Genomic DNA, 12,299 nt, shown 5'->3' on the forward strand with positions numbered 1-12,299 from the left:
ATTCACCTGATTTGCACTTATATCATCATCTTGTCAAAAGTTACATGAATTTATTACACCTTATTAAAATTTGTTGTAGTTGTAATTTAAATTTGGATGATTGATTAACTTCTATCATAGCTTATATTATCATCTTAATTTATTTAATTTTTGTCAAAAATTTAGAGCCTGTTCACATTTACTTCAGTTCAGTTCAGTTCAGTTCAACTCCAATCAGTTCAGTTCAGTTCAGTTCAGCTCAATTCAGTAAATGTGAACAGGCCTAAGTCCGGCTGAAGTAGATAAAAAATATATACTCCAAATCCTAGCCAATAAGTAAGGTGATACGAGTAGATCAGTAACTATCAAGCTTTCCATTTATATTTTTAAGGAATCAATCATTCAACTTGGTGACCAAAATATTACTAAAATCAGTTACTAAAATAATTAAGGTCGACTAATCTGAGTGTGATTTTGTTAATCAAATTATACTTTGTACGAATCCTTTTTACCTAATTGAGCTATACGTATATCTCATTGGCCAATTTCTCAAACTTCCTAACATTATGCTCCCCCTTAGTTTCCCCCTAAATATCCATAACAATCATATGTACTTTTTAGGTTGGTCCTTGTTTTACTTTTGAAAAGTGACATTTTTTTCTACACAAATTCTTTGTAAGGTTATTTTTCTCTAAAAAAAATTGTTAATTAAATGAATAAATAGATAAAAAGAAAGAAGGTTACATAATCTTTATAACCAATCTCTGAATTTGTCTTATATGACTTAGAGATCAAACTACAATTGAGTAAATCTGATCAAGATATTATAACAATGGATTTAATATATACATTGTGTATTAGCTCGCTAAATGGAGCTAGATTACACATGTAAAGGTTAAGTTGTTAAAGATCTGCTGAGAAATCGTAATTAATCACTTAAAACAACAAATAATTAAAGATGGGCAACGGGCCGTGCCGTGCCGCCGCGGGCCGTGCCGCGGTGGTGGGGGGCTCCGCGGCGGGCCTTGCCGTGCCTAAATTTGGCACACCCAGCCCACGGCACAGCACGACCCACGTGCCTGGCGGGCCGTGCCGGCCAGGCCGCGGGCCAAACCGTGCCACTTTTTTTTTTTTTTTTTTTTTTTACAAAAATGAACGTAAATAAAAAACGATATATAAACATTTTTAAGTACAGCTTAATTTTATATAAATGATGTTATTAATGTATGTTTATGTTAATGTTAATTATTTTGTTTTGAACAACTTTATTTTAATTAAGGTTTTATAAATTATTTATCTAATTATGTTTAAGTTTATATAAATAATTTTATTAATTTAGCAAAAAACAACAACACATATAATAAAAATTAAATTACTAGTGCCGTGCCAGGCCGTGCCACGTGTCGTGCCGGCGTGCCGACCCACGGGCCGGCCACCGTGCCTCGTGCCGATTCCCTGATTTTTGTTCACGGCACGGCCCACAGGTGGGCCTCCGTGCCGTGCCGGCGACCGTGCCGTGCTGGGTCGTGCTGGAATCGTGCCGGGCCCGTACCGCCCGCGTGCCGGCATGGCCCATGCCCATCTTTACAAATAATAATAACAATAATAAAATTGAACGATCGTATGAGAATAAGAATACTAGATGCAATATAAAATACATACATGCCACAATAGGTGGATTAAACTACAACAATGCACTAATGTAAGCAAGCTTAAATTTAGAATTCTATGGAATGTTTCTGATAAGTTGTTGATATGGTCTACAGTATCTAACATCCTATAATAGATCAAAGAGAGGTGCAAAACACTAATCCAATCATGAGATGATTGGACTGACCGAACTTGGAAAATAACCTAATTCAAATTTTGATCTACATGAGCACAATAATTTAGCATAATTCAATTTCGTTTAGACTCGGCCTGATCCCATCACAATAGTGACCCAGATTGATCTGATACCTATGATAATATTGAAGCAATACATGAAACAAGTAGGGATTCTACTAATTAGCTAAGGTACGGACTAATATATCACATGTTCACATGTTATATGTGTGGACATGGAGTGCCCTATCTAGTGGCACACATTACATACATCATGCATGCATTATGCATGCTTTATTAGCCAAAGCATTGCATGGCCGTGCACAAACAATCAGGATAGGACTCTTCTCGATGAGCACTACCATTATATTGGCACGGGCCACAATAACCTTACCTTGCATGCTATTGCTATACTACGTATGTTAGCACATAACACGTCCCTTATATATTTATCAATTAATGGCAACAAGAAATTAACACTACATTTATAAATGGTCCTCATTCAAGATATTGTACATGATTTATTTACATAATTTCAAATAATGTATTAATAGAAAAAAGACCACATATTTATTTATTTTTGGATGAAAATGCTATGTTAATTATTAGAAATGGCATGGTTCTAGAGCAAATTATATTCTGTATTTTATATTATATGTAATTGTATTAATCGATTCTTTTAGGCTACTAATTCAACAATGTTGTTATACACTACTAATTCTTCATTCGTATATTAGCAACAGTAGATTCATATACGAAGTATATAGCATCTCCTATAGGCTAGAAACAATAGTTGCCAATTTGCCATGTACATCAAAAATTCAAGAGTATGGGAACGATCCAACTATTATAACCAATCACAATACTACTCGATGGCTTAAAGCTCATCCCTTTAATTGAGAATTTTAATTCTTTCATTAATTTCCCCTAAAAGAATAGTTCGATTCACCAGCTAATAATACTTAAGAAGTTTAATAGGATATTCTAAAATATGCTAACCCTATGCCATACTATATGTGGTCAATAATGTAAACGAGTTGGAAAATTTCCTCTAGTATTATGAAAGAAAAAAGAAAAAAAAACTATCTTTGAACGGTTAAAAATTAGAACCAATCTTTTTGGTTGTCAATTGGAGAATCATAGCCAGTCAAAAGTTTCAACTTCTTAAACTACTCTATTTGTGCCTTCTTCCAACATGACATGAGGAACCACTACTGATGTAATGGTAATGGAATATCTTCAACTATGACTAATTTCATTCAATTGACTTAATATAAACCTATTTTATATCACTTAATTGAACGGATATTAATTAATTCGATGATGGATACTTAAAACTATCCAATATTAGAGGGTGCTCGATCAACTTCTTGAAGATAATTATTTTCACTTGATATTCACTTATTTGAATTTACAAATTAAACTTATAAAAGCTTACTTTGGCTATAAATTGAATTGAACTAACTTGAATATTCTTTATTAACCTTATTCAAACTAATCTGAACTTATATTAAATTAAATCTCCAATTCTCCTAAAATGATCTCTTTTGAACCTATTTGTATCACTGAGACTTATTTTTTTCCTGAAATTAACTAGTAAAAATAAGGTGAACAGAACAAGACATTGATATAGAATTTGTAAATCAAATTATGATATGTAGTATATTCAATCAATTCAGATTTAGCTATCATATTGTATTAACGTTTACCAATTTTTACATATATGATAGTTATTGAAACTGATAGATTATAAACTAAACTGATCCTAAGTTTCAACCATCAGATTAAGTTTTTGGTTAACTTGGTCCTCTAACTATAACTATACTTTTATCTACATCTATACTTGATAATTGAAGCAAATAATAATTATTAACATGACTATTTAATTTAAACCCAAATTATATTGGAAATTTTTGATCATAGTTGTATTTTGGATCATTTTAAACCAACTAGTACTTTTAAAAGTAAAGACAAAGGAACAAAAATGATATTCTCTATACGCGGCGAGAGGTTGGAGCTTCCATGTAGCACATACCCATATTTATAGGGTATAAAAAATACCCCATTAAAACTTATGCAAATTGAAATTTAGTTTATGGGGCAACCACAATGGATGAACCAAATTCAACCAATTTATTTTTTGTTAAGGATCTAACTGTTTTCTCCTGTAGGTGAAATGGAATATTCTTCTCCTATTTTTGAGGCCAAAATATGTTATTATTTGTACACTTGTCACACTACCATTGGGATTTTATATTCTTTAATAACTTTAATTTGATATGTGGTATAAGCTTTAATTTTGAAGCTAGGGTTTGCAAAAAAATTTTGCTTATATATCACTTGGTAGGGAATTCGATTCTTCCATTTTGTGTATGCTTGAGTATGCCTTTAGTTACGAGTTTGATAAGTTAATAATAAAGTATCTATAAACATAATATGCGGACTAAAGGTTTCGAAAGTGTGCAGTGTGTGATAATTCATACATATCTATCAAAAGACATTGTGTGCATGTTGCTGATTGAATCTATCTATTACGTGATTGTAAGAGTAATTGTTTTCAATTACATATAGTATCTCGTTTTTCCAAGTTCTACCCATTTACTATTTAAAAGGTCAGTGTTTTAAATTATTGACCATATTGTATAATTTTAACTAATGCAATTATAGATGGTAACATGCAAGTACGCAACCATTAACTTTATCCTCAAACATTTGCACAATTTTACTTGACTTAGTAATTACTACGGAGTATAATGTATTCTTAGAAGTAGATTATTAGATAATGAATTTTTGAAGAATTGATAACAAAATTAAAGTTAGAGTAGTGAAAGAAATTAGGGAAAATAAATTAAAATCTAATGTTAGAGGTGGACCTCCAAATCTCATGGTGAATATTCTATTTTGAGGTGAGTTTGGGGCCCAGAGCAATGCTGCCCTTTGAACATGGATTAATCAATTTTGTAGGATTTTTGGTGTGCCGACCATATCTTCACCTATTTTAGGATCATACACCATTTAATTCATATATATGATCACCTATTTTATAGTGTTAATGTGTTATGACGTTACATGCATATTATATATTACCCATTTTATTTAGAATTTTAATTTTTTGTAATTTTCAAGTTACAATACATGAGGTGAATAGTATCTTAAATGGTGGAGGGTACGCCATAATTAAACTGGACTCTTCAAACCAACTAGAACTCAAAAACCCATTTGTAATAAAATTGTTTTGTAACTTCTTAATAGATCAAACTTATAAACGAACATTGCTGATTAATTAATTTTCATTGTGGGGCAACTCGTAGTACATTTTCATGTAACACTAACCTTTCATATAACGCTTCCTAAAATGAAAAATTCATATCCATTATAACGTGCGATTTACAAGGATTTCAAAGAACTCCCAATTTTAGGAATTTATGAATGAAAGTATCTTTAATTTGTTTGTAGTTTTAGCTAATTAGTCGGTAGTTTCCGAGCACGAAATAGTGGTAAGGGTTGTTAGAGAAGATGGATATGCTAAGGAATATACCAACACACATACATTTATGCGGTTAGCCGGCTTAGCCCTATACCTATTCATGCTATCATGTGCAATTGTGCAACCCTATATCCAACTTTCAACTCCACTTTTTCAATTTACTCCTATAGTTCTATTCTCCTCACAATACTTATGTCACATAATAAGCTAGTCTTTCTAATGAAAAAGTCATTACCTTTCTAACGACTTTTTTGGACTATGAGGTCTATGACTATAATATTTAAATTACTTTTCATTATACTAAATGATTAAAAAAAAAAAAAAAAAAAAATTATGAGAATGCTTAAATTATGATACATCGTTAATTTTTCCCAACAATAATAAGGGGTTTGTGGTATTCAAGAAAGAATGTATGTTACTCATACAATATAAAGTATTTTCTTCATTTTCTTTTTTAGGAGGTCTTGTGAGTGACTAATTGTATAGTGTGATCATATTTGTTTATAAGAGTAACTCTATTCTTATATTATGAGTAACCTTAGTTACTCATCATAAAGTCATCTTAATTTGTACATACATTAACCTTGATTCATTATATTATACGAATTAAAGAAAAAGTGACTTCATTTGGTAATTCAATTCAAGTAATTCATGCTCTTTTGCTTTGAAAATTAAAGGAATAACTCAATTTGTTTATATAGGTTACCCTATTTCTTTATTATTGGAGTAACTCCTCGCTGTTAAGTTAACTCGAGGTGATGATCTCAGTTTATTATCATATGTATGAATTGGGCAAACCATAAATTAATAGTATGATTGATCACATATAAAAATTTGTGTTTAATTTCTCATGATTATCATGTATGTAGTTACGTTTACCAGCTCAAAAATTCGTATTGCTTTCTACTAGTAAAATCATTCCGTATAAGTTGATACATCATAAAAAAAAACTATATGCAATGTTAATACTATTTATTTATTATATTACTATAAATATAAAAAAAGAAAATATATTTGAATGTAAAAAAGGTAATGTAGGCAGTGTAGTTACATATTGTTGGAAAAGTACAAATATAGTATTAGGGACTCAGGGTAGGAAAAGTGCATATAGATATACTCATTAACAGGAAACCGGTGACGAAGATCATGAATTCATGATTATGTTACATGCATTTGGTAGTTCTATATTTCTATCTGATGTCAAAAGTCATTAAAGTCAACTGCCTTAAGCTAAGTGACATCAATGGAATTGGAAGTCCAGTGTCCAAACTTGTGGATCGGATAAGCTAAGCTTAACATATTTTTAAACAGGAATACAGGATTAGCCTCGAGAGGAGACACTTTTAATCTCGGAGCTTTGACTTGAGATTTGTGCTTCCCCCTGGTTGTAAATAATATTTAACGAAGGAAGTATGTAAGTTGAGTTGAGAGGAGAAAGATCCTAAAATAGGGTCACATAACTATAATGACTAGATTTATGATAATAAGGCGGTTTTACCACACACATCCACATCTACTGGAAGTAGATCTCTAGAGTTTACAATATGAGTAATTAAGTTCTTTGATTTGACCTTCTCACGTTGGTATGATCACTTATTGTGCACAAAGGTGGGGGCCGAAATTTAAGCTAGAACTTTTTTATTTATCAAATTATATTTCAGTCAAATTGAAATTTAACACAAATAAGATTTTAGTGGATCACTAGACATTTAAATAGGGTCAAAAAGCATTGCTTCGACTAAGTATGCACAAATGACATAAATAAATCAAGTCTCAAATCTTTAGCAACATAAACAAGTTGAAACTATTCCATTGGTTTAGGGCATTGGTCCAAGCTAATTATGCCAGATTCATCTCATTTTAGGCGTGTGAATGTGTCAATATGGCTAACACACCATCATAAACTTATATATGCTTATTTACAAGCCGAATTTGTGTAAAATTTGAAATCTGTTTTCGCTCTGAATTAATTATCGCATTATCTTATTTGATAAAACTTTTACTTTTAAGTTTTCTTTATGTATGTAAAACATTCAGTACTTGTTTTCATTTCCTCTTTTATTCTTTTTGTAGAAAGAGTCACAAAAAAGTAGCTGTGTAGATGAAATTTCAATTTTAGATCTAACACGCATATTATATATACCACCTCAAGTGCTTCTAATGCATCTATTATAAAATGTACCAAAATAATTTCCTTATCTTAATAGTTTAGTTCAATTCACTTCTTATCTTAATTTCCTTCTCTCATAAAACATTAAGTTTAGTTCAGTTCAGCTCTAATAAGTTCAGTTTAGTTCAGTCAATCAGAACAGGCTTTAAGTATTTCTATATAAGACGGAGGGAGTATCAGTTTACATTTGTCTCGTACTTATAAAGAAACTCTTTGACTTATTAAAAGCGAATCAATGTTAGAGATATGATGGGTCCATTGGACAAAATTCAAGTTGAAACAAGAAGAAAGTCAGACAATGAACACACGAGTAGAGCGTAGAGTCCAACATGAGCCACAAAATGGCAGCTACTGCTAAACCGTTAAGAACAGCCATGCAACTTAATTTTACTTCAGGTTTGTACAGTTGGACAGCTCTGCCGCTTGAGTACAGCCGTACATGTCGCCAGGTTATAATTCTTCACTTTAATACATAGTACAATAACAGTAAATGCGAATGACTGATAACTCAAGTGATTAGTGTTTTCCTATCTGATCGATTTAGAAAATATCAGGATCGATTCTCATTGTCTATATTGTGGCCACAGTAAATTTATTTGAATCATTAAGTAACAGTTTACCTGAAATGTATTGCTCAATACTCATAGATCGTAACATTAATTTAACATCGAAACAAAATTCTCTTTTTATTATCCAAAAATGTGCTATTCGTCATCAATCTTAGGTCCTGTTATGCAAGCATATTCACAAATTCAAAGCCTATTAATTTGACTCTAACTAATCTATATTTGAGCTGAGCTCGTTAGGCTCCAATTAAGGAGCACTACTAGAAATAGGCTTATTTCCGACGGACCACAATTTCCGTCGTAAATTTTGAAATTTACGACGGAATGTTGTGCTTCGGAAAATTTCGTCGGAAAATCAATCTTCCGACGGATTATTCCTCGCAAATTTTTACGACGGATTAAAATTTCCTCGAAAAATTTAAATTACGACGGATTTAAAATTTCCTCGAAAACTGGCTGATTTCTGACGACCCTATTTCCGACGAACGTTTACGACGAATTTCCGTCAGAAAGGTGATTTACGACGGAATTCAGCCCTGTACCGATGGAAAATTTCCGTCGGAAAAGGACCTTTGTCTAGTAGTGGAGAAAGCTCTCCTAATATGTGTTGTTGTGTTCTCAAGTCTAAGCTCTCAACCTCGAGATCTTGGTCAAGGTAAAGCAAATTTCTTATCAGGCGATCGATCTAAGGATTTGTGGGTTCATTTTAGGCCCTTGTTATGTTCATATATATTCAATTCTTTCACTTATTTCACAAAAAGTAGTTAAAATAAAGATTAATCTGAAGATTATACAAGTACAGTTTACAACTAAAATTAGTTTAATTAATTAGGGTCTGTTCTCATTGAGATGAACTCAGCTGAACAATATGAAATGGGCCTGGGCAACCCGAACAAGGAGGAGGAGAGTTAGGTCCACAAACAAGGCTTTTGGAGCTTCCATACTAAAACCAATTGGCAATAGTAGGAGGTATTCCTCTACCTTATAAAGTGAAACCATCTCTCCTCTTTCTCCAATGTGGGACACTCATAAGTGGGCTACAATGGGTTTCAACAATGGGGGGTGCAGTAAAAGTTATTCTAGAACAAATAAAAAAAATTGCGTGGATTAGTAAAGTTACTCCTCATTGGACGTTTATGAGTTATGTCATTCATGATTTCATGTCTATTGCTAAAAAAATTTGTAAAAATTATTGTGTTCCAAGGACTGAGTTTTCTTGACCCTACATTTGAACTTTGAAGAAATCAAGGGTAAAAGAGCATGTTATTTAACATATAATGTTACATGCTAATAATAGTGATGAAAAGTACTAATTTAAAAATGAGAAATTGAACGACCTTTGTCTTCAATCCTTGTATTTGTTGATTTTAAAATCTTACTCCGTATTTGTTGATTTAATTTTTTGTGTTTTGTCAATTGTATGCATGCTTCCATCACCAGCACTTAACTACATACATAGAAATAAAATCAGGTTGAATAAAAAACTAATTCATACATAAATTGTAAAACCATATAGATTGAGGTCTGATCAAAGCCATTTCTTTACCTTTAAAATACTCATTAATCGATCGGTAGATAAAGACTAGTTCTCTATTTAGCCCTTTTGACATACATATTTTTGCTTTCGGTTGAAGACATATAAATAATTAATCTACGTTTTAAAAAAATATAGTGAATTAATCTATACAACCATAAGCTATATATGGGACATTGGGATGCAATGATTGTGAATTAGTAGTGGTGTTGGGATCTTCGAAGGATATTCTTTTGTAGTACAACAATAGTCAAAGCTAGTAAACTAGTTCAATCCTAAGGAAGTTACTTGTTTTGATTTTCTTTGGCCTATAAATTGCTTACAAAGATTGAGGCAAAAGATGTACCGTACATAGTGCGATGATCTAAATTAAGGCAACGAACATAATCATGATCACTCTTTAAGTTAATGCTTCTCTTAAGAGAATGAACGAACAAGCAATACAATGGAACGTAACATGTGGCAAGAATGCAATTAGATACACATGTACCTATGATATTTATTGATCTTGAGTATTGATTTGATTTTGAGATGATGTTCGATTCAACTTATATATGCAAACACACCTGAAAGGCCGAAAACTTGTTTGTTTCAAAAATGATTAATCTTTGATATTGTAATAAGAAAAATAAAACTTATGAAAAGTAATTTTTATCATTTGTTATGTATTTAGGGCATGTTCACATGTACTGAGCTGAACTGAATTGAACTGAACTGATTGGAGCTGAACTGAATTGAGCTGAAATGAATATTTTATGAGAGAGGGAAATTAGGAGCTGAATTGAACTGATTGGAGCTGAACTGAACTAAACTGATTAGAGATGAACTTAACTGAACTGAAATTAAGTAAATGTGTTAGGGCCTATTCTGATTAACTGAGCTGAACTGAACTGAACTTATTGGAGATGAACTGAACAGAATATTTTATGAGAGAAGTAAATTAAGAGCTGAACTGAAGTGAAAATAATCTGAAGAGAACAAGCCCTTAGTTAGTATTAATTGTATGTTACTTTCTCCGTTCCCTTTTATTTGTCCCATGAATAACGAAAGAATTTTTCAAGAAATGCTTGCATATCCATATACTTGCGTTGAAAGCTGAGTTAATGACCTGCTGGTAGCTCTTATTCAAAGCCAACACAAACTTAAGTACATTATACATACCTTTGACTTCAACTTAAATTTTGTTACTAGCTATAAATTTCAAAATTGATGAACTGAATTCAGACAAATAAAGGGAGTATGTGTTTAACATTTACTTCAACATTCCAAACAATGACTATTTCATTGAACTACTAATGTGGTGTCAAAAAAAAAAAATACTAATGTGACAACTGAATTCCGATATAGCTTTTTTTTTTTTGAACGGCAATTCGGATATAGCTTAGGGACTTGGGAGTATTTGCTCAAAAAAAAAAAGGGACTTGGGAGTATGTATTTAACAGATTTAAGCCATTATTATTTACTCTGTTGATCAATGTACTAGCTTTAGGGTTGTGTTTTGCTCTATCTTGCACACAATAATCGTGGCTATGGTGCCTTAGTTTTTTCTTCTTCCAAGGCCTATTCTCTTACACAATTTCTCTGAATATCTGATTTGTGTAATGTTTGAATCTCATCTAAAATTTAAGCGTTATCATCTAAAATTTTTACCTCTATTCGAATTTGATTGTTACCACAGTATTTGATACCCACGGTGTTATACGGGGTTCTAATCCAATTGATATATCATCGTATCGAGATTTACAATTTCTTACTATATCACAGTAATCATACAATAACACATAAATACATAATGATAGATTTAAATGTATACTTAATTTAATCAAAGAGCTAAAGTTACGGGTGGCACACAATAGTCAATTAGTCATCATAAAACAAGAAGGCATCACACACTTAAAAATCTACCATTGATCGATTAGTACAAGGATCTAATTCAACGGCCCAAAGCATATTGGATGATGATAAGATGATACAACTGAAGCTTTTATAAACTTGTGTGCCTAAATTTCACTAAAACGCGTAGGCTCTTAAGGTACCCAAACTCCTTTGGGCCACCCTACTCGGGCCCAACCTAAAGGCCCTATTAAATTATTCTCATATGAAAATAAAGTCCAATAGATCTCAATTTGTATAAAGATTAATTTAAATTGCAGTAGTAAAAATAAATACCCAAAGTTTAAAATGTTTAATTCTAGTGAAAGTGGTTGAAAATCGGATTTTGGTTGCAATTTAAAATATTTGGTGAATTTTTTTTTTTTTTTTTAACTTTGGTGGTTGTAACCAGTAAAAATGGGTATTTTTACCGTTGTAATTGGCAAATTTCCTTACAAAAAAATAACGAAGTAATCGAAAGTAAGGGTGTGTATAGTACGGTACCCTGTTAAAATTCCTAGTATCGGAATCGGAACATGTTGCAACAAATTCCTCAAAACTGGAACCAAAATCTGTTGAATAAATTCCTAAAAATTGGGAATTGGAACCGAAACCTATAGGTACTAGTTTCGATTCAGGGTACCCTATCTTGTAATATACTAAATAAACATTTTGCATAATTTTTTTATTATGTTTACAACTTGCAAATAAAACAAACTACTTGTTTAGCAAACGTAATATATATTTTTATAATTGTAGTTTTGATATTTTTTTATTTAAAAAATAGGTAAGAATTGATGTCTAATTTGAACTTTAGTATTACTTTCATTTGGTTACATGGTCACAGAACTTATTGGAACTTATTGC

The sequence above is a fragment of the Chenopodium album genome, chromosome 27 (genome assembly GCF_948465745.1).
Source record: "Chenopodium album chromosome 27, dcCheAlbu1.1, whole genome shotgun sequence".
In the NCBI taxonomy this organism is placed as follows: domain Eukaryota; kingdom Viridiplantae; phylum Streptophyta; class Magnoliopsida; order Caryophyllales; family Amaranthaceae; genus Chenopodium; species Chenopodium album.